Source organism: Pleurodeles waltl, chromosome 7 (assembly GCF_031143425.1).
Source record: "Pleurodeles waltl isolate 20211129_DDA chromosome 7, aPleWal1.hap1.20221129, whole genome shotgun sequence".
In the NCBI taxonomy this organism is placed as follows: domain Eukaryota; kingdom Metazoa; phylum Chordata; class Amphibia; order Caudata; family Salamandridae; genus Pleurodeles; species Pleurodeles waltl.
The window spans coordinates 508,579,108-508,602,381 of record NC_090446.1 but is presented as its reverse complement, the minus strand read 5'-3'; positions in this window follow the sequence as shown (position 1 = coordinate 508,602,381).

Below are 23,274 nucleotides of genomic sequence, written 5' to 3'. Positions count from 1 at the left end.
CTCTATTCAGAATCTCCTTGGATACAGGCAGGCTGAATCCACACTTTCAAGCTAGCAGAGTCTACTTTCCAGGTAAGGGAGAGATTGTTTAAGAAACAAACACTGGAATACTGCTGGGCGCGCACTCTGAAATCGGGCTTTTTCAAGGCAAAAATACAGGGGGCAGACAGTTTTTAAGCACAATTTAAATCACAGAAACAGATTAAAACAGTCTCCTAAAAACACACTCTGCAAGATGTTTGTAGCCTTTTTACCTAGAAGAGAAATAGGGATGGGGGGGGGTGCCACAAACTAGCAAGGCAATTCACACAGTCTCGGCAAAAATAAATTAAAAAAAAACCACCACTTTAAAAGAGGCCAGGCTGCCTGAAACACAGAGAGTCCACAGAAAAACCAGACACAGGTAGCTGAAATAAACACTTTTGAACAAATAATACTATTTACCAGAAATATCTCAGGGCTCCGTACCTAGGTCTTTTTGCAATCCTTGAACACTGGGTTGTATCAGGACACAGGGGAGATTCACAGAGGCTCACAAAATGGAGGTGGCTGTCTTGGGCTTCCCTCCACATACTTTAGGGGCCAGAGCAGGTGTGGGGGGCAGGTCTCAGGTGCAGCAGGGACTCAAGGAGCCAATTAGCTAAGTCCCAGTCCCTGTGGTCAGGGGGAAAGGCAACTGCTGCTCTATTCAGAATCTCCTTGGATACAGACAGGCTGAATCCACACTTTCAAGCTAGCAGAGTCTACTTTCCAGGTAAGGGAGAGATTGTTTAAGAAACAAACACTGGAATACAGCTGGGCGCGCACTCTGAAATCGGGCTTTTTCAAGGCAAAAATACAGGGGGCAGACAGTTTTTAAGCACAATTTAAATCACAGAAACAGATTAAAACAGTCTCCTAAAAACACACTCTGCAAGATGTTTGTAGCCTCTTTACTTAGAAGAGAAATAGGGAGGGGGAGGAGCCACAAACTAGCAAGGCAATTCACACAGTCAAAACAAAAACAAATAAAAAAAACACCACTTTAAAAGAGGCCAGGCTGCCTGAAACACAGAGAGTCCACAGGAAAAACAGACACAGGTAGCTGAAATAAACACTTTTGAACAAATAATACTATTTACCAGGAAAAATCTCAGGGCTCCTTACCTAGGTCTTTTTGAAATCCTTCAACACTGGTTGTATCAGGACACAGGGGAGATGCACAGAGGCTCACAAAATGGAGGTGGCTGTCTTGGGCTTCCCTCCACAAAATTTAGGGGCCAGAGCAGGTGTGGGGGGCAGGTCTCAGGTGCAGCAGGGACTCAGGGAGCCAATCATCTAAGTCCAGTCCCTACGGTCAGGGGGAAAGGCAAGTGCTGCTCTATTCAGAATCTCCTTGGATACAGACAGGCTTAATCTCCTTGGATACAGACAGGCTGAATCCACACTTTCAAGCTAGCAGAGTCTACTTTCCAGGTAAGGGAGAGATTGTTTAAGAAGCAAACACTGGAATACTGCTTGGTGCGCACTCTGAAATCGGGCTTTTCAAAGGCAAAAATAAAGGGGGGCAGACAGTTTTTAAGCACAATTTAAATCACAGAAACAGATTAAAACAGTCTCCTAAAAACACACTCTGCAAGATGTATGTAGCCTTTTTACTTAGAAGAGAAATAGGGAGGGTCGAGGGGGGGTGCCACAAACTAGCAAGGCAATTCACACAGTCACGGCAAAAACAAATTAAAAAAAAAACACCACTTTAAAAGAGGCCAGGATGCCTGAAACACAGAGAGTCCACACAAAAGCAGACACAGGTAGCTGAAATAAACACTTTTTGAACAAATAATACTATTTACTCAGAAAAATCTCAGGGCTCCTTACCTAGGTCTTTTTGCAATCCTTGAACATTGGGCTGTATCAGGACACAGGGGAGATGCACAGAGGCTCACAAAATAGAGGTGGCTGTCTTGGGCTTCCCTCCACAAACTTAAGGGGCCAGAGCAGGTGTGGGGGGGCGGGTCTCAGGTGCAGCAGGGACTCAGGCAACCAATCAGCTAAGTCAAGTCCCTGTGGTCAGGGGGAAAGGCAACTGCTGCTCTCTTCAGAATCTCCTTGGATACAGACAGGCTGAATCCACACTTTCAAGCTAGCAAGAGTCTACTTTGCAGGTAAGTGAGAGATTGTTTAACAAACAAACACTGGAATACTGCTGGGCGCACACTCTGATATCGGGCTTTTTAAAGGCAAAAATACAGGGGGGCAGACAGTTTTTAAGCACAATTTAAATCACAGAAACAGATTAAAACAGTCTCCTAAAAACACACTCTGCAAGATGTATGTAGCCTTTTTACTTAGAAGAGAAATGGGGGGGGTTGGGGGGTGTGTCACAAACTAGCAAGGCACTTCACACAGTCACGGCAAAACAAATAAAAAAAAACACCACTTTTAAAGATATCAGGCTGCCTGGAACACAGAGAGTCCACAGAAAAACAGACACAGGTAGCTGAAATAAACACTTTTGAACAAATAATACTATTTACCCAGAAAAATCTCAGGGCTTCTTACCTAGGTCTTTTTGCAATCCTTGAACTCTGGGCTGTGTCAGGACACAGGGGAGATGCACAGAGGCTCACAAAATTGAGGTGGCTGTCTTGGGGTTCCCTCCACAAACTTAAGGGGCCACAGCAGGTGTGGGGGATGGGTCTCAGGTTCAGCAGGGACTCAGGGAGCCAATCAGCTAAGTCCAGTCCCTGTGGTCAGGGGGAAAGGCAACTGCTGCTCTATAAAGAATCTCCTTGGATACAGGCAGGCTGAATCCACACTTTCAAGCTAGCAGAGTCTAATTTCCAGGTAAGGGAGAGATTGTTTAAGAAACAAACACTGGAATACTGCTGGGCTCGCACTCTGAAATCGGGCTTTTTCAAGGCAAAAATACAGGGGGCAGACAGTTTTTAAGCACAATTTAAATCACAGAAACAGATTAAAACAGTCTCCTAAAAACACACTCTGCAAGATGTTTGTAGCCTTTTTACTTAGAAGAGAAATAGGGAGGGGGGGGGGTGCCACAAACTAGCAAGGCAATTCACACAGTCTCGGCAAAAAGAAATAAAAAACAAAAACACCACTTTAAAAGAGGCCAGGCTGCCTGAAACACAGAGAGTCCACAGAAAAACAGACACAGGTAGCTGAATAAACACTTTTGAACAAATAATACTATTTACCCAGAAAAATCTCAGGGCTCCGTACCTAGGTCTTTTTGCAATCCATGAACACTGGGTTGTATCAGGACACAGGGGAGATTCATAGAGGCTCTCAAAATGGAGGTGGCTGTCTTGGGCTTCCCTCCACAAACGTAAGGGGCCAGAGCAGGTGTGGAGGGCGAGTCTCAGGTGCATCAGGGACTCAGAGAGCCAATCAGCTAAGTCCAGTCCCTGTGGTCAGGGGGAAAGGTAACTGCTGCTCTATTCAGAATCTCCTTGGATACAGACAGGCTGAATCTCCTTGGATACAGACAGGCTGAATCCACACTTTCAAGCTAGCAGAGTCTACTTTCCAGGTAAGGGAGAGATTGTTTAAGAAACAAACACTGGAATACTGCTTGCTGCGCACTATGAAATCGGGCTTTTCAAAGGCAAAAATAAAGGGGGGCAGGACAGTTTTTAAGCACAATTTAAATCACAGAAACAGATTAAAACAGTCTCCTAAAAACACACTCTGCAAGATGTATGTAGCCTTTTTACTTAGAAGAGAAATAGGGAGGGTCGAGGGGTGGGTGCCACAAACTAGCAAGGCAATTCACACAGTCATGGCAAAAACAAATTTGAAAAAAACACCACTTTAAAAGAGGCCAGGCTGCCTGAAACACAGAGAGTCCACAGAAAAACAGACACAGGTGGCTGAAATAAACACTTTTGAACAAATAATACTATTTACCCAGAAAAATCTCAGGGCTCCTTACCTAGGTCTTTTTGCAATCCTTGAACACTGGGCTGTATCAGGACACAGGGGAGATGCACAGAGGCTCACAAAATGGAGGTGGTTGTCTTGGGCTTCCCTCCACAAAATTAAGGGGCCAGAGCAGGGTGCGGGGCGGGGTTTCATGTGCAGCAGAGACTCAGGGTGCCAATCAGCTAAGTCCAGTCCCTGTGGTCAGGGGGAAAGGCAACTGCTGTTCTCTTCAGAATCTCCTTGGATACAGACAGGCTGAATCCACACTTTCAAGCTAGCCAGAGTCTACTTTGCAGGTAAGGGAGAGATTGTTTAACAAACAAACACTGGAATACTGCTGGGCGCGCACTCTGAAATCGGGCTTTTTAAAGGCAAAAATACAGGGGGGCAGACAGTTTTTAAGCACAATTTAAATCACAGAAACAGATTAAAACAGTCTCCTAAAAACACACTCTGCAAGATGTATGTAGCCTTTTTACTTAGAAGAGAAATGGGAGGGTTGGGGGGTGTGTCACAAACTAGCAAGGCACTTCACACAGTCACGGCAAAACAAATAAAAAAAACCACCACTTTAAAAGATATCAGGCTGCCTGGAACACAGAGAGTCCACAGAAAAACAGACACAGGTAGCTGAAATAAACACTTTTGAACAAATAATACTATTTACCCAGAAAAATCTCAGGGCTTCTTACCTAGGTCTTTTTGCAATCCTTGAACTCTGGGCTGTGTCAGGACACAGGGGAGATGCACAGAGGCTCACAAAATTGAGGTGGCTGTCTTGGGGTTCCCTCCACAAACTTAAGGGGCCACAGCAGGTGTGGGGGATGGGTCTCAGGTTCAGCAGGGACTCAGGGAGCCAATCAGCTAAGTCCAGTCCCTGTGGTCAGGGGAAAGGCAAACTGCTGCTCTATAAAGAATCTCCTTGCATACAGGCAGGCTGAATCCACACTTTCAAGCTAGCAGAGTCTACTTTCCAGGTAAGGGAGAGATTGTTTAAGAAACAAACACTGGAATACTGTTGGGCTCGCACTCTGAAATCGGGTTTTTTCAAGGCAAAAATACAGGGGGCAGACAGTTTTTAAGCACAATTTAAATCACAGAAACAGATTAAAACAGTCTCCTAAAAACACACTCTGCAAGATGTTTGTAGCCTTTTTACTTAGAAGAGAAATAGGGAGGGAGGGTGCCACAAACTAGCAAGGCAATTCACACAGTCTTGGCAAAAAGAAATAAAAAACAAAAACACCACTTTAAAAGAGGCCAGGCTGCCTGAAACACAGAGAGTCCACAGAAAAACAGACACAGGTAGCTGAATAAACACTTTTGAACAAATAATACTATTTACCCAGAAAAATCTCAGGGCTCCGTACCTAGGTCTTTTTGCAATCCATGAACACTGGGTTGTATCAGGACACAGGGGGAAATTCATAGAGGCTCTCAAAATGGAGGTGGCTGTCTTGGGGCTTCCCTCCACAAACGTAAGGGGCCAGAGCAGGTGTGGAGGGCGGGGTCTCAGGTGCATCAGGGGACTCAGAGAGCCAATCAGCTAAGTCCAGTCCCTGTGGTCAGGGGGAAAGGCAACTGCTGCTCTATTCAGGATCTCCTTGGATACAGACAGGCTGAATCCACACTTTCAAGCTAGCAGAGTCTACTTTCCAGGTAAGGGAGAGATTGTTTAAGAAACAAACACTGGAATACTGCTGGGCGCGCACTCTGAAATCGGGCTTTTTAAAGTCAAAAATACACGGGGCAGACAGTTTTTCAGCACTATTTAAATCACAGAAACAGATTAAAACAGTCTCCTAAAAACACACTCTGCAAGATGTTTGTAGCCTTTTTACTTAGAAGAGAAATAGGGAGGGGGAGGAGCCACAAACTAGCAAGGCAATTCACACAGTCACAACAAAAACAAATAAAAAAAACACCACTTTAAAAGAGGCCAGGCTGCCTGAAACACAGAGAGTCCACAGAAAAACAGACACAGGTAGCTGAAATAAACACTTTTGAACAAATAATACTATTTACCCAGAAAAATCTCAGGATCCTTACCTAGGTCTTTTGAAATCCTTCAACACTGGGTTGTATCACGACACAGGGGGAGATGCACAGAGGCTCACAAAATGGAGGTGGCTGTCTTGGGCTTCCCTCCACAAACTTTAGGGGCCAGAGCAGGTGTGGGGGGCAGGTCTCAGGTGCAGCAGGGACTCAGGGAACCAATCATCTAAGTCCAGTCCCTACGGTCAGGGGGAAAGACAAGTGCTGCTCTATTCAGAATCTCCTTGGATACAGACAGGCTGAATCTCCTTGGATACAGACAGGCTGAATCCACACTTTCAAGCTAGCAGAGTCTACTTTCCAGGTAAGGGAGAGATTGTTTAAGAAACAAACACTGGAATACTGCTTGGTGCACACTCTGAAATCGGGCTTTTCAAAGGCAAAAATAAAGGGGGGCAGACAGTTTTTAAGCACAATTTAAATCACAGAAACAGATTAAAACAGTCTCCTAAAAACACACTCTGCAAGATGTATGTAGCCTTTTTACTTAGAAGAGAAATAGGGAGGGTCGAGGGGGGGGGTGCCACAAACTAGCAAGGCAATTCACACAGTCACGGCAAAAACAAATTTTAAAAAACACCACTTTAAAAGAGGCCAGGATGCCTGAAACACAGAGAGTCTACAGAAAAGCAGACACAGGTAGCTGAAATAAACACTTTTGAACAAATAATACTATTTACTCAGAAAAATCTCAGGGCTCCTTACCTAGGTCTTTTTGCAATCCTTGAACATTGGGCTGTATCAGGACACAGGGGAGATGCACAGAGGCTCACAAAATAGAGGTGGCTGTCTTGGGCTTCCCTCCACAAACTTAAGGGGCCAGAGCAGGTGTGGGGGGCGGGTCTCAGGTACAGCAGGGACTCAGGCAACCAATCAGCTAAGTCAGTCCCTGTGGTCAGGGGGAAATGCAACTGCTGCTCTCTTCAGAATCTCCTTGGATACAGACAGGCTGAATCCACACTTTCAAGCTAGCCAGAGTCTACTTTGCAGGTAAGGGAGAGATTGTTTAACAAACATACACTGGAATACTGCTGGGCGCGCACTCTGAAATCGGGCTTTTTAAAGGCAAAAATACAGGGGGGCAGACAGTTTTTTAAGCACAATTTAAATCACAGAAACAGATTAAAACAGTCTCCTAAAAACACACTCTGCAAGATGTATGTAGCCTTTTTACTTAGAAGAGAAATGGGGGGGTTGGGGGGGTGTCACAAACTAGCAAGGCACTTCACACAGTCACGGCAAAACAAATTAAAAAAAACACCACTTTAAAAGATATCAGGCTGCCTGGAACACAGAGAGTCCACAGAAAAACAGACACAGGTAGCTGAAATAAACACTTTTGAACAAATAATACTATTTACCCAGAAAAATCTCAGGGCTTCTTACCTAGGTCTTTTTGCAATCCTTGAACTCTGGGCTGTGTCAGGACACAGGCGAGATGCACAGAGGCTCACAAAATTGAGGGGGCTGTCTTGGGCTTCCCTCCAGAAACTTAAGGGGGCCACAGCAAGGTGTGGGGGATGGGTCTCAGGTGCAGCAGGACTCAGGGAGCCAATCAGTTAAGTCCAGTCCCAACAGTCAGGGGGAAAGGCAACTGCTGCTCTATTCAGAATCTCCTTGGATACAGACAGGCTGACTCCACACTTTCAAGCTCGCAGAGTCTACTTTCCAGGTAAGGGAGAGATTGTTCAAGAAAAAAAAACTGGAATACTGCTGGGTGCGCACTCTGAAATCGGGCTTTTTCAAGGCAGAAATACAGGGGGGTAGACAGCTTTTAAGCACAATTTAAATCACAGAAAACAGATTAAAACAGTCTCCTAAAAACACACTCTGCAAGATGTATGTAGCCTTTTTACTTAGAAGAGAAATAGGGAGGGGGTGTGCCACCAACTAGCAAGGCAATTCACACAGTAACAGCAAAAACAAATAAAAAACAAAAAACACCACTTTCAAAGAGGCCAGGCTGCCTGAAACACAGAGAGTCCACAGAAAAACAGACACAGGTAGCTGAAATAAACACTTTTGAACAAATAATACTATTTACCCAGAAAAATCTCAGGGCTCCGTACCTAGGTTTTTTTGCAGTCCATGAACACTGGGTTGTATCAGGACACAGGGGAGATTCATAGAGGCTCTCAAAATGGAGGTGGCTGTCTTGGGCTTCCCTCCACAAACGTAAGGGGCCAGAGCAGGTGTGGAGGCGGGTCTCAGGTGCAGCAGGGACTCAGAGAGACAATCAGCTAAGTCCAGTCCCTGTGGTCAGGGGGAAAGGCAACTGCTGCTCTATTCAGAATCTCCTTGGATACAGACAGGCTGAATCCACACTTTCAACTAGCAGGGGTCTCCTTTCCAGGTAAGGCAGAGATTGTTTGAGAAACAAACACTGGAATACTGCTGGGCGCGCACTCTGAAATCGGGCTTTTTAAAGGCAAAAATACACGGGGTAGACAGTTTTTAAGCACAATTTAAATCACAGAAACAGATTAAATCAGTCTCCTAAAAACACACTCTGCAAGATGTATGTAGCCTTTTTACTTAGAAGAGAAATAGGGAGGGGGTGTGTGTGGCAGGTCGAACGGTATAAAGACAACGGAGAGAAATTACGGTTATCAGGTAAGTGATTTATTTAAGAGTTAAGGGTTTGTTTATAGTTTATCCTTATGTTTACTGGGTTTTAAAGTCTCAGGTCGTCGTCTTCTATACTTCTTATTGGTTTTTTTTTTCTTCTTTTCTTCTTTCTCTTTTAGGTTGGCGTTCCCTCTGTCTCTCGGTTGGCTCCAGCGGTGATGTACCGGGAAAAAGGAAAACGCTACGGTAAGTGGGGTATTAAGTCTGGGTTTATGATTTTTACAACTGAGGGGGAAGAGGTAAAAAGGGTGGGGTTGTGCTGGTAGTGAGTTAGGGCAAAAGTGTATAACAGCCTTACAGTGCACTTTTATGTGACTCCCTCGTGTCTAAATATGTGCTCTCTAAGCTCCCTCCCAGTCCCTCCCCTCACTCCTTCTCAGCTCCCTTCCCCAGTGCCCTCTTAATCGTTGTATTCCCTCTAGTGTCCCACAAAGACCGTACCTTAGCAAGCCACGACCCTCCTGGGTCGTGGCTGGCGCTGGGGTGTTCCGTCAGGTGATGTTCCCTGGTAACGCTCTCCTTCTCCAGCACCTTGTCTTTAATCCGCGTTGTGATGATCCTTCCTCGTTCTTCCGTTTCGGTTCCTCTGTTCTCCGCCTCTCTGCTCGCGCTTCCTTCTTCTCCCTCCTCGATACTGGGATCTCCCCGCCTCTTCAACCCCGCGGCCCGGAAACCCTCCTGGGTTTCCCCGGCAACCAGGGAGACGCGATCCTCCGTCGGAGAACGTTCCCACGGCAACGTGGGAACGCGGGAAATGACGTGTCGGAACTATCCGACACGTCGGGATTGTCCAGCGCCGAGGATGTGTTCGGGACCGCCCGATCACACACCCCATCCCAAGAACGGTCCTGCTCTAGGACCGAAGAAGAGCAAGGGAAACGAGACAAATAATCCGCAGGACCCCTGCTGAGACCCTGGGACGTGGCGGACCTGAAAGGAAAAAGGCTGTAGTTCAAGGAACCATCGTAAAATCCGGGAATTAGAATCTTTATGAGCGGCCATCCAGGTGAGGGGTGCGTGATCCCTGTATAGAACAAAAGGTCGGCCCAACAGATAATACTGCAAACTGTCCACCGCCCATTTAATAGCTAAACACTCTCTTTCGATGATGGGATAATGGCGTTCCTGAGGAAACAGTTTCCTGCTGATAAATACTATAGGGTGATCTCGGCCTTCCCCGTCAGGCTGAGCCAGAACCGCCCCTAGTCCCACATCGGAGGCATCTGTATATAGATGAAATGGTTTGGAGAAAGTCTGGACATTTTAATACAGGTTCCTTAGTCAGATAGGATTTCAATCTCTCAAAACTAGTCGTTTGAAGGTCTGAAAATGGTAATAACTGGTTAGGGTGGGATTTGGATAGGAGGTCTGTGAGGGGAGCTGCAAGGGTGGAATACCTTGGTATGAACCTTCGATAATAGCCCACTAGTCCAAGAAAAGAGCGTAAGTCTTTCTTTGTTTTAGGGGTAGGGGCATGTTTTATGGCTTCTACTTTTATGGTTTGGGGTTGTAGAGTACCCTGGCTAATATTGTATCCGAGGTATGAGATGTCTGTTTACCCTAATATGCATTTCTTGGGGTTGGCTGTTAACCCTGCTTTTGTCAGGGTATGGAATATTTGGTGAAGATGGTCTAAATGATCCCCCCATGTCTCGCTAAAAATGACGACATCATCCAAATAGGCTGCCGAGAATGTGTGAAAGGGTTTTAGTAACCTATCCATTAACCTCTGGAAGGTAGCCGGAGCCCCATGTAGTCCAAAGGGTAACACTGTGAAGTGATAAAGACCGGATTGTGTAGAGAAGGCTGTTTTTTCTTTATCATCTGGTGCCAAAGGAATCTGCCAGTACCCCTTAGTTAGGTCTACTGTAGACATATATTTAGCTTTGCCTAATTTTTCAAGGACGTCGTCTACTCTAGGAATTGATTATGTGTCAAACATAGATATTTCATTAAGTTTTCGAAAGTCGATACAGAATCTGACGGTCCCATCAGGTTTTGGTACCAGGACTACCGGGGAGCACCAGGGACTATTAGAGGGCTCCACCACTCCGAGTGCTAACATTTTCTGTATCTCGTCCTCTATGATTTGTTTCCTTGCCTCAGGAATGCGGTAGGGTCGCAATCTGACTATTTTACCTGGGGTTGTTCGTATTTTATGGCAGATCAAGGAGGTTTTTCCGGGTGTCTCTGGAAATAACTGTTGGAAGTGATTCAACAAGAGATATAACTGTTCCTTCTCTGAAGTTGTCAATGAACTATTGACAGAGGGTATTTTGTTAGTATCGTGCTGGTCCTTAGGGTAGAATTCAATGTTTAATTCCTTGCTCGGATATAGGAACCTGCCCATTTCTACTGAATTGTCTGCGTTCTCTGGCACTTCCCATTTTTTTAAGAGGTTCACATGATAAATTTGGGTCTTTTTAGGATTGACCTGTATTTCTATAAGATAAGTAACAGGGGAGACCGCTCGGATCACCCGATAAGGACCTTGCCATCTCGCAAGAAGCTTTTGTTCCGATGTGGGACGCATTATTAATACCTGGTCTTCTGGTTGAAAGACCCTCAACTTACTCCCTTTGTCATAATAATGTTTTTGTGTCGTTTGGGCCTGTTCCATATTTTGGCGTACCTCGTCCCATAGCCCTTGTAAATGGGACTTCAAGTTGTGGGCGTATTCCAACAATGGTCTTCCCCCTCCCTCGGCTTCTTCCTCCCATGTTTCTATGGCCATGTCTAAAAGGGAACGGGGTTGCCGTCCGAACACTAATTCGAATGGGCTATGTCCTGTTGAGGCCTGTTCATGAGTTCTGATAGCGTATAACACTAAAGGTAATTTTTGATCCCAATCTCTCCCTGAATCCTTGACTATTTTTCTTAGTAGGGTTTTGATGGTCCGATTGTAGCGTTCCACCAATCCATCCGTCTGTGGATGATAGACTGAGGTTTTTATTTGGGAAATGCCTAATGTCCTACAAACTTGTTTCATGAGATTCGACATGAACGAGGTCCCTTGGTCGGTGAGTATTTCTCGGGGAAACCCTATTCGAGCGAAGACCGTTATCATTGCTTGTGCGACTGTTTTTGTGGTCATACTTGTCAAGGGGATGGCTTCGGGGTATCGGGTGGCATAGTCAACGATAACCAATATATAGGTGTGACCTTTAGAGGAAGGCACTAAGGGTCCAATTAAATCCATCCCCACCCTGCTAAATGGAATGTCTATGATGGGAAGGGGAAAAAGGGGTGCTTTCTTGGGCCTACCTGGTTCTGTAAGCTGACACCTGGGACATTGGGAGCAATATCTCCTAATGTGGGCAAAAACGCCTGGCCAATAGAATCGTCTGAGGAGATACTCTTCAGTTTTTTCCCTCCCAAAATGCACCCCCCCTGGTTGGTTGTGGGCTAGGGTCAGGACTTGATTCCTATAGGTTTCCGGTACTATTAGCTGATGTTTGCGATCCCCAGCTTGGTTAGTGGTTACCCTATATAGGAGATTTATTTTAACCAGGAAGTAGGGACCCACCTCCTCAGTTTCTTCTGTTTTTGCGGACCTCCAGGCCTGAGCGAGGGAAGGATCTTCTCTCTGTTGGTGATGGAAACTTATGGGTGCTTCATGTGTTTCTGCTATAAGTCCTTGGGGTTCCTCCTGTTTTTTATGAGTCCGGAAATGTACTCTCTCATCTCTCTTTTCTCGACGTGAAAGTTTTCTGCGGGTTAGAGGACATTCAATAGCACTTCCTGAAAAAGGAGCCTCAACCCACCACTCCTGGGGAGCTTTTGGACTTCGAACATGATCCAGGAGCGCTTGGAAATGGTCATAGTCGGTACCAACGATACATTCCTCAATAAGTTGAGACATTATTCCCATAGGAAGCAAGTCCCTGTAGTCTCCCCACTCTATGTCGACTACTTTCAAGGGGTACTGCTCCTTATCGCCGTGAATACAGCAAATATTGACCCACTGACTTGTTTCCCTATCTATCGGGCCTATTAAGTCTTCGCGAACAACTGATTGGCTGCAACCCGAATCGATGAGAGCACATAAAGACCGCCCATTAATTTTCAGGGTTTGCTTAAATTTAATGTCTCCCCCTCCTGTACATAGTACGCGTCGCCTGGTCACTCCTATCTCCATAGGTTCACTTCCCTCTAGTTTCCGCGGACACATACGAGCTATGTGACCCCACTCTCCACAATTGTAACACTGTGGTCCCTGTAAGGGAGGGCTTTCTACAAGTCTGCGTGGAACCGGATCTTCTAGGGGAAATCTCGGTGAAGGTTTGGGATGGGGTAAAACAGGTTTTACGTTGGGTCTGGGTTGTATACCTCTCACATCTGTGGATCGATGGTATGCGCAGGCTAAGTCAATGGCCATGTCTGTATCTACCTTTGGATGTTGTCTTATCCAGTTTTTGGTAGACGGAGGTAAAGAGTCTAAATATTGTTCGAGGACAATCGTTTGTATAACCTCCTCCCGGCTATTCCCGATGGGACCCAACCATTTCAGGGCCAAATCTTTCACGCGAAAATAAAAGATTCGGGGGTCCTCATTTGGTCCCCACTTTACTTTCCAGAATTTAACTCGATAGTACTCTGTGTCGTGTCCTACCCGTTCTAAGATACTGTTCTTTATGTCTTTGTAGGGTGTTGTTCCTCCGGGATTCGCTGCTTGATATGCGGCTTGCAAGAGTCCGGTAAGCAAAGGCGCGACATATTGTCCCCATCTTTCTTCCGGCCATTGGGCAGAAGAAGCGACTCTTTCAAAGTTAGTGAAAAAAGACTCCGGGTCTTCCCCCTCCTGATATTTTTGCAACACCGAACTGGGGACATTGGGGTGGACTTTGCTGGCGGCGATTGTCTCTGTTAATTTTTTCATTGCCGATTCATGTACAAGTTGGTTGTTCGCTAGTATCGTAGCTTGGCTTTTCAAGGCAGACTGTAAGGCCTCCCTGTACTCTTTTGACTCTCGTTGGTGTGCCTCCCATACCAACTGTAAATGGCGCTGGCCTTCCGCCAGTTGTTTAATCATATCCTCTAGAGACGGACTTTCACTCATTGTTTATACCGTTCGGTTGCCCTGGGTTGTTTCCTTTCCACAGATCCCACTTCTGACACCACTGTGGCAGGTCGAACGGTATAAAGACAACGGAGAGAAATTGCGGTTATCAGGTAAGTGATTTATTTAAGAGTTAAGGGTTTGTTTATAGGTTATCCTTATGTTTACTGGGTTTTAAAGTCTCAGGTCGTCGTCTTCTATACTTCTTATTGGGGTTTTTCTTCTTCTTTTCTTCTTTCTCTTTTAGGTTGGCGTTCCCTCTGTCTCTCGGTTGGCTCCAGCGGTGATGTACCGGGGAAAAAGGAAAACGCTACGGTAAGTGGGGTATTAAGTCTGGGTTTATGATTTTTACAACTGAGGGGGAAGAGGTAAAAAGGGTGGGGTTGTGCTGGTAGTGAGTTAGGGCAAAAGTGTATAACAGCCTTACAGTGCACTTTTATGTGACTCCCTCGTGTCTAAATATGTGCTCTCTAACCTCCCTCCCAGTCCTCCCCTCACTCCTTCTCAGCTCCCTTCCCCAGTGCCCTCTTAATCGTTGTATTCCTTCTAGTGTCCCACAAAGACCGTACCTTAGCAAGCCACAACCCTCCTGGGTCGTGGCTGGCGCTGGGGTGTTCCGTCAGGTGATGTTCCCTGGCAATGCTCTCCTTCTCCAGCACCTCGTCTTTAATCCGCGTTGTGATGATCCTTTGTCGTTCTTCCGTTTCGGTTCCTCTGTTCTCCGCCTCTCTGCTCGCGCTTCCTTCTTCTCCCTCCTCGATACTGGGATCTCCCCGCCTCTTCAACGCCGCGGCCCGGAAATCCTCCTGGGTTTCCCCGGCAACCAGGAGACGCGATCCTCCGTCGGAGAGCGTTCCCACGGCAACGTGGGAACGCGGAAATGACGTGTCGGAACTATCCGACATGTCGGGATAGTCCAGCGCCGAGGATGTGTTCGGGACCGCCCGATCACAGTGTGCCACAAACTAGCAAGGCAAGTCACGGCAAAAACAAATAAAAAAAAAAACACCACTTTCAAAGAAGCCAGGCTGCCTGAAACACAGAGAGTCCACAGAAAAACAGACACATATAGCTGAAATAAACACTTTTGAACAAATAATACTATTTACCCAGTAAAATCTCAGGGCTCCTTACCTAGGTCTTTTTGCAATCCTTGAACTCTGGGCTGTATCAGGACACAGGGGAGATGCACAGAGGCTCACAAAATTGAGGTGGCTGTCTTGGGCTTCCCTCCACAAACTTAAGGGGCCACAGCAGGTGTGGGGGGTGGGTCTCAGATGCAGCAGGGACTCAGGGAGCCAATCAGTTAAGTCCAGTCCCAACAGTCAGGGGGAAAGGCAACTGCTGCTCTATTCAGAATCTCATTGGATACAGACAGGCTGACTCCACACTTTCAAGCTCGCAGAGTCTACTTTCCAGGTAAGGGAGAGATTGTTCAAGAAAAAAAAACTGGAATACTGCTGGGAGCGCACTCTGAAATCGGGCTTTTTCAAGGCAGAAATACAGGGGGGCAGACAGTTTTTAAGCACAATTTAAATCACAGAAACAGATTAAAACAGTCTCCTAAAAACACACTCTGCAAGATGTATGTAGCCTTTTTACTTAGAAGAGAAATAGGGAGGGGGTGTGCCACCAACTAGCAAGGCAATTCACACAGTAACGGCAAAAACAAATAAAAAACAAAAAACACCACTTTCAAAGAAGCCAGGCTGCCTGAAACACAGAGTCCACAGAAAAACAGACACAGATAGCTGAAATAAACACTATTGAACAAATAATACTATTTACCCAGAAAAATCTCAGGGCTCCTTACCTAGGTCTTTTTGCAATTATTGAACACTGGGTTGTATCAGGACACAGGGGAGATTCATAGAGGGTCTCAAAATGGAGGTGGCTGTCTTGGGCTTCCCTCCACAAACGTAAGGGGCCAGAGCAGGTGTGGAGGGCGGGTCTCAGGAGCAGCAGGGACTCAGAGAGCCAATCAGCTAAGTTCAGTCCCTGTGGTCAGGGGGAAAGGCAACTGCTGCTCTATTCAGAATCTCCTTGGATACAGACAGGCTGAATCCACACTTTCAAGCTAGCAGAGTCTACTTTCCAGGTAAGGGAGAGATTGTTTAAGAAACAAAAACTGGAATGCTGCTGGGAGCCCACTCTAAAATCTGGCTTTTTAAAGGCAAAAATACACGGGGCAGACAGCTTTTAAGCACAATTTAAATCACAGAAACAGATTAAATCAGTCTCCTAAAAACACACTCTGCAAGATGTATGTAGCCTTTTTACTTAGAAGAGAAATAGGGAGGGGGTGTGCCACAAACTAGCAAGGCAATTCACACAGTCACGGCAAAAACCAATTTTTAAAAAAACACCACTTTCAAAGAAGCCAAGCTGCCTGAAACACAGAGAGTCCACAGAAAAACAGACACAGATAGCTGAAATAAACACTTTTGAACAAATAATACTATTTACCCAGTAAAATCTCAGGGCTCCTTACCTAGGTCTTTTTGCAATCCTTGAACTCGGGGCTGTATCAGGACACAGGGGAGATGCACAGAGGCTCACAAAATTGAGGTGGCTGTCTTGGGGTTCCCTCCACAAACTTAAGGGGCCACAGCAGGTGTGGGGGATGGGTCTCAGGTTCAGCAGGGACTCACGGAGCCAATCAGCTAAATCCAGTCCCTGTGGTCAGGGGGAAAGGCAACTGCTGCTCTATTCAGAATCTCCTTGGATACAGGAAGGCTGAATCCACACTTTCAAGCTAGCAGAGTCTACTTTCCAGGTAAGAGAGAGATTGTTTAAGAAACAAACACTGGAATACTGCTGGGCGCGCACTCTGAAATCGGGCTTTTTCAAGGCAAAAATACAGGGGGGCAGACAGTTTTTAAGCACAATTTAAATCACAGAAACAGATTAAAACAGTCTCCTAAAAACACACTGTGCAAGATGTTTGTAGCCTTTTTACTTACAAGAGAAATAGGGAGGGGGGTGCCACAAACTAGCAAGGCAATTCACATAGTCTCGGCAAAAAGAAATAAAAAAAAAACACCACTTCAAAAGAGACCAGGCTGCCTGAAACACAGAGAGTCCACAGAAAAACAGACACAGGTAACTGAAATAAACACTTTTGAACAAATAATACTATTTACCCAGAAATATCTCAGGGCTCCTTACCTAGGTCTTTTTGAAATCCTTCAACACTGGGCTGTATCAGGACACAGGGGAGATGCACAGAGGCTCACAAAATGGAGGTGGCTGTCTTGGGCTTCCCTCCACAAACTTTAGGGGCCAGACCAGGTGTGCGGGGCAGGTCTCAGGTGCAGCATTGACTCAGGGAGGCAATCATTTAAGTCCAGTCCCTTTCGTCAGGGGGAAAGGCAACTGCTGCTCTATTCAGAATATCCTTGGATACAGACAGGCTGACTCCACACTTTCAAGCTCGCAGAGTCTACTTTCCAGGTAAGGGAGAGATTGTTCAAGAAACAAACACTGGAATACTGCTGGGCACGCACACTGAAATCAGGCTTTTTCAAGGCAGAAATACAGGGGGGCAGACAGTTTTTAAGCACAATTTAAATCACAGAAACAGATTAAAACAGTCTCCTAAAAACACAGTCTGCAAGATGTATGTAGCCTTTTTACTTAGAAGAGAAATAGGGAGGGGGTGTGCCACAAACTAGCAAGGCAATTCACACAGTCACGGCAAAAACAAATAAAAAACAAAAAACACCACGTTCAAAGAAGCCAGGCTGCCTGAAACACAGAGTCCACAGAAAAACAGACACAGATAGCTGAAATAAAAACTTTTGAACAAATAATACTATTTACCCAGAAAAATCTCAGGGCTCCTTACCTAGGTCTTTTTCCAATCCTTGAACTCTGGCTGTATCAGGACACAGGGGAGATGCACAGAGGCTCACAAAATGGAGGTGGCTGTCTTGGGCTTCCCTCCACAAACTTAAGGGGCCAGAGCAGGTGTGGGGGGGGCGGGTCTCAGGTGCAGCAGGGACTCAGGGAGCCAATCAGCTAAGTCCAGTCCCTGTGGTCAGGGGGAAAGGCAACTGCTGCTCTATTCAAAATCTCCTTGGATACAGACAGGCTGAATCCACACTTTCAAGCTAGCAGAGTCTACTTTCCAGGTAAGGGAGAGATTGTTTAAGAAACAAACACTGGAATACTGCTGGGCGCGCACTCCGAAATCGGGCTTTTCAAAGGCAAAAATACAGGGGGCAGACAGTTTTTAAGCACAATTTAAATCACAGAAACAGATTAAAACAGTCTCCTGAAAACACACTCTGCAAGATGTATGTAGCCTTTTTACTTAGAAGAGAAATAGGGAGGGGCGAGGGGTGTGTGCCACAAACTAGCAAGGCAATTCACACAGTCACGGCAAAAACAAATTAAAAAAAAACACCACTTGAAAAGAGGCCAGGATGCCTGAAACACAGAGAGTCCACAGAAAAACAGACACAGGTAGCTGAAATAAACACTTTTGAACAAATAATACTATTGACCCAGAAAAATCTCAGGGCTCCTTACCTAGGTCTTTTTGCAATTCTTGAACATTGGGCTGTATCAGGACACAGGGGAGATGCACAGAGGCTCACAAAATAGAGGTGGCAGTCTTGGGCTTCCCTCCACAAGCTTAAGGGGCCAGAGCAGGTGTGGGGGGCGGGTCTCAGGTGCAGCAGGGACTCAGGCAACCAATCAGCTAAGTCCAGTCCTTGTGGTCAGGGGGAAAGGCAACTGCTGCTCTCTTCAGAATCTCCTTGGATACAGACAGGCTGAATCCACACTTTCAAGCTAGCCAGAGTCTACTTTGCAGGTAAGGGAGAGATTGTTTAACAAACAAACACTGGAATACTGCTGGGCGCGCACTCTGAAATCGGGCTTTTTAAAGGCAAAAATACAGGGGGGCAGACAGTTTTTAAGCACAATTTAAATCACAGAAACAGATTAAAACAGTCTCCTAAAAACACACTCTGCAAGATGTATGTAGCCTTTTTACTTAGAAGAGAAATGGGGGGGGGGGGTTGGGGGGTGTGTCACAAACTAGCAAGGCACTTCACACAGTCACGGCAAAACAAATAAAAAAAAACACCACTTTAAAAGATATCAGGCTGCCTGAAACACAGAGAGTCCACAGAAAAACAGACACAGGTAGCTGAAATAAACACTTTTGAACAAATAATACTATTTACCCAGAAAAATCTCAGGGCTTCTTACCTAGGTCTTTTTGCAATTCCTGAACTCTGGGCTGTGTCAGGACACAGGGGAGATGCACAGAGGCTCACAAAATTGAGGTGGCTGTCTTGGGGTTCCCTCCACAAACTTAAGAGGCCACAGCAGGTGTGGGGGATGGGCCTCAGGTTCAGCAGGGACTCAGGGAGCCAATCAGCTAAGTCCAGTCCCTGTGGTCAGGGGGAAAGGCAACTGCTGCTCTATTCAGAATCTCCTTGGATACAGGCAGGCTGAATCCACACTTTCAAGCTAGCAGAGTCTACTTTCCAGGTAAGGGAGAGATTGTTTAAGAAACAAACACTGGAATACTGCTGGGCGCGCAATCTGAAATCGGGCTTTTTCAAGGCAATAATACAGGGGGCAGACAGTTTTTAAGCACAATTTAAATCACAGAAACAGATTAAAACATTCTCCTAAAAACACACTCTGCAAGATGTTTGTAGCCTTTTTACCTAGAAGAGAAATAGGGAGGGGGGGGGTGCCACAAACTAGCAAGGCAATTCACACAGTCTCGGCAAAAAGAAATAAAAAAAAAACCACCACTTTAAAAGAGGCCAGGCTGCCTGAAACACAGAGAGTCCACAGAAAAACAGACACAGGTAGCTGAAATAAACACTTTTGAACAAATAATACTATTTACCCAGAAAAATCTCAGGGCTCCTTACCAAGGTCTTTTTGAAATCCTTCAACACTGGGTTGTATCAGGACACAGGGGAGATGCACAGAGGCTCACAAAATGGAGGTGGCTGTCTTGGGCTTCCCTCCACAAACTTTAGGGGCCAGAGCAGGTGTGGGGGGCAGGTCTCAGGTGCAGCAGGGACTCAGGGAGCCAATAATCTAAGTCCAGTCCCTACGGTCCGGGGGAAAGGCAAGTGGTGCTCTATTCAGAATCTCCTTGGATACAGACAGGCTGAATCTCCTTGGATACAGACAGGCTGAATCCACACTTTCAAGCTAGCAGAGTCTACTTTCCAGGTAAGGGAGAGATTGTTTAAGAAACAAACACTGGAATACTGCTTGGTGCGCACTCTGAAATCGGGCTTTTCAAAGGCAAAAATAAAGGGGGGCAGACAGTTTTTAAGCACAATTTAAATCACAGAAACAGATTAAAACAGTCTCCTAAAAACACACTCTGCAAGATGTATGTAGCCTTTTTACTTAGAAGAGAAATAGGGAGGGTCGAGGGGGGGGTGCCACAAACTAGCAAGGCAATTCACACAGTCACGGCAAAAACAAATTTAAAAAAAACACCACTTTAAAAGAGGCCAGGATGCCTGAAACACAGAGAGTCCACAGAAAAGCAGACACAGGTAGCTGAAATAAACACTTTTGAACAAATAATACTATTTACCCAGAAAAATCTCAGGGCTCCTTACCTAGGTCTTTTTGCAATCCTTGAACATTGGGCTGTATCAGGACACAGGGGAGATGCACAGAGGCTCACAAAATAGAGGTGGCTGTCTTGGGCTTCCCTCCACAAACTTAAGGGGCCAGAGCAGGTGTGGGGGGCGGGTCTCAGGTGCAGCAGGGACTCAGGCAACCAATCAGCTAAGTCCAGTCCCTGTGGTCAGGGGGAAAGGCAACTGCTGCTCTCTTCAGAATCTCCTTGGATACAGACAGGCTGAATCCATACTTTCAAGCTAGCCAGAGTCTACTTTGCAGGTAAGGGAGAGATTGTTTAACAAACAAACACTGGAATACTGCTGGGCGCGCACTCTGAAATCGGGCTTTTTAAAGGCAAAAATACAGGGGGGCAGACAGTTTTTAAGCACAATTTATATCACAGAAACAGATTAAAACAGTCTCCTAAAAACACACTCTGCAAGATGTATGTAGCCTTTTTACTTAGAAGAGAAATGGGGGGGGTTGGGGGGTGTGTCACAAACTAGCAAGGCACTTCAGACAGTCACGGCAAAACAAATAAAAAAAAACACCACTTTAAAAGATATCAGGCTGCCTGGAACACAGAGAGTCCACAGAAAAACAGACACAGGTAGCTGAAATAAACACTTTTGAACAAATAATACTATTTACCCAGAAAAATCTAAGGGCTTCTTACCTAGGTCTTTTTGCAATCCTTGAACTCTGGGCTGTGTCAGGACACAGGGGAGATGCACAGAGGCTCACAAAATTGAGGTGGCTGTCTTGGGGTTCACTCCACAAACTTAAGGGGCCACAGCAGGTGTGGGGGATGGGTCTCAGGTTCAGCAGGGACTCAGGGAGCCAATCAGCTAAGTCCAGTCCCTGTGGTCAGGGGGAAAGGCAACTGCTGCTCTATAAAGAATCTCCTTGGATACAGGCAGGCTGAATCCACACTTTCAAGCTAGCAGAGTCTACTTTCCAGGTAAGGGAGAGATTGTTTAAGAAACAAACACTGGAATACTGCTTGGCTCGCACTCTGAAATCGGGCTTTTTCAAGGCAAAAATTCAGGGGGCAGACAGTTTTTAAGCACAATTTAAGTCACAGAAACAGATTAAAACAGTCTCCTAAAAACACACTCTGCAAGATGTTTGTAGCCTTTTTACTTAGAAGAGAAATAGGGAGGGGGGGTGCCACAAACTAGCAAGGCAATTCACACAGTCTCGGCAAAAAGAAATAAAAAACAAAAACACCACTTTAAAAGAGGCCAGGCTGCCTGAAACACAGAGAGTCCACAGAAAAACAGACACAGGTAGCTGAATAAACACTTTTGAACAAATAATACTATTTACCCAGAAAAATCTCAGGGCTCCCTACCTAGGTCTTTTTGCAATCCATGAACACTGGGTTGTATCAGGACACAGTGGAGATTCATAGAGGCTCTCAAAATGGAGGTGGCTGTCTTGGGCTTCCCTCCACAAACGTAAGGGGCCAGAGCAGGTGTGGAGGGCGGGTCTCAGGTGCATCAGGGACTCAGAGAGCCAATCAGCTAAGTCCATTCCCTGTGGTCAGGGGGAAAGGCAACTGCTGCTCTATTCAGAATCTCCTTGGATAGAGACAGGCTGAATCCACACTTTCAAGCTAGCAGAGTCTACTTTCCAGGTAAGGGAGAGATTGTTTAAGAAACAAACACTGGAATACTGCTGGGCGCCCACTCTAAAATCTGGCTTTTTAAAGGCAAAAATACACGGGGCAGACAGTTTTTAACCACAATTTAAATCACAGAAACAGATTAAATCAGTCTCCTAAAAACACACTCTGCAAGATGTATGTAGCCTTTTTACTTAGAAGAGAAATAGGGAGGGGGTGTGCCACAAACTAGCAAGGCAATTCACACAGTCACGGCAAAAACAAATTTTTAAAAAAACACCACTTTCAAAGAAGCCAGGCTGCCTGAAACACAGAGAGTCCACAGAAAAACAGACACAGATAGCTGAAATAAACACTTTTGAACAAATAATACTATTTACCCAGTAATATCTCAGGGCTCCTTACCTAGGTCTTTTTGCAATCCTTGAACTCGGGCCTGTATCAGGACACAGGGGAGATGCACAGAGGCTCACAAAATTGAGGTGGCTGTCTTGGGGTTCCCTCCACAAACTTAAGGGGCCACAGCAGGTGTGGGGGATGGGTCTCAGGTTCAGCAGGGACTCAGGGAGCCAATCAGCTAAATCCAGTCCCTGTGGTCAGGGGGAAAGGCAACTGCTGCTCTATTCAGAATCTCCTTGGATACAGGCAGGCTGAATCCACACTTTCAAGCTAGTAGAGTCTACTTTCCAGGTAAGAGAGAGATTGTTTAAGAAACAAACACTGGAATACTGCTGGGCGCGCACTCTGAAATCGGGCTTTTTCAAGGCAAAAATACAGGGGGGCAGACAGTTTTTAAGCACAATTTAAATCACAGAAACAGATTAAAACAGTCTCCTAAAAACACACTGTGCAAGATGTTTGTAGCCTTTTTACTTACAAGAGAAATAGGGAAGGGGGTGCCACAAACTAGCAAGGCAATTCACATAGTCTCAGCAAAAATAAATAAAAAAAAAACACCACTTCAAAAGAGACCAGGCTGCCTGAAACACAGAGAGTCCACAGAAAAACAGACACAGGTAACTGAAATAAACACTTTTGAACAAATAATACTATTTACCCAGAAATATCTCAGGGCTCCTTACCTAGGTCTTTTTGAAATCCTTCAACACTGGGCTGTATCAGGACACAGGGGAGATGCACAGAGGCTCACAAAATGGAGGTGGATGTCTTGGGCTTCCCTCCACAAACTTTAGGGGCCAGACCAGGTGTGCGGGGCAGGTCTCAGGTGCAGCATGGACTCAGGGAGGCAATCATTTAAGTCCAGTCCCTTTAGTCAGGGGGAAAGGCAACTGCTGCTCTATTCAGAATATCCTTGGATACAGACAGGCTGACTCCACACTTTCAAGCTCGCAGAGTCTACTTT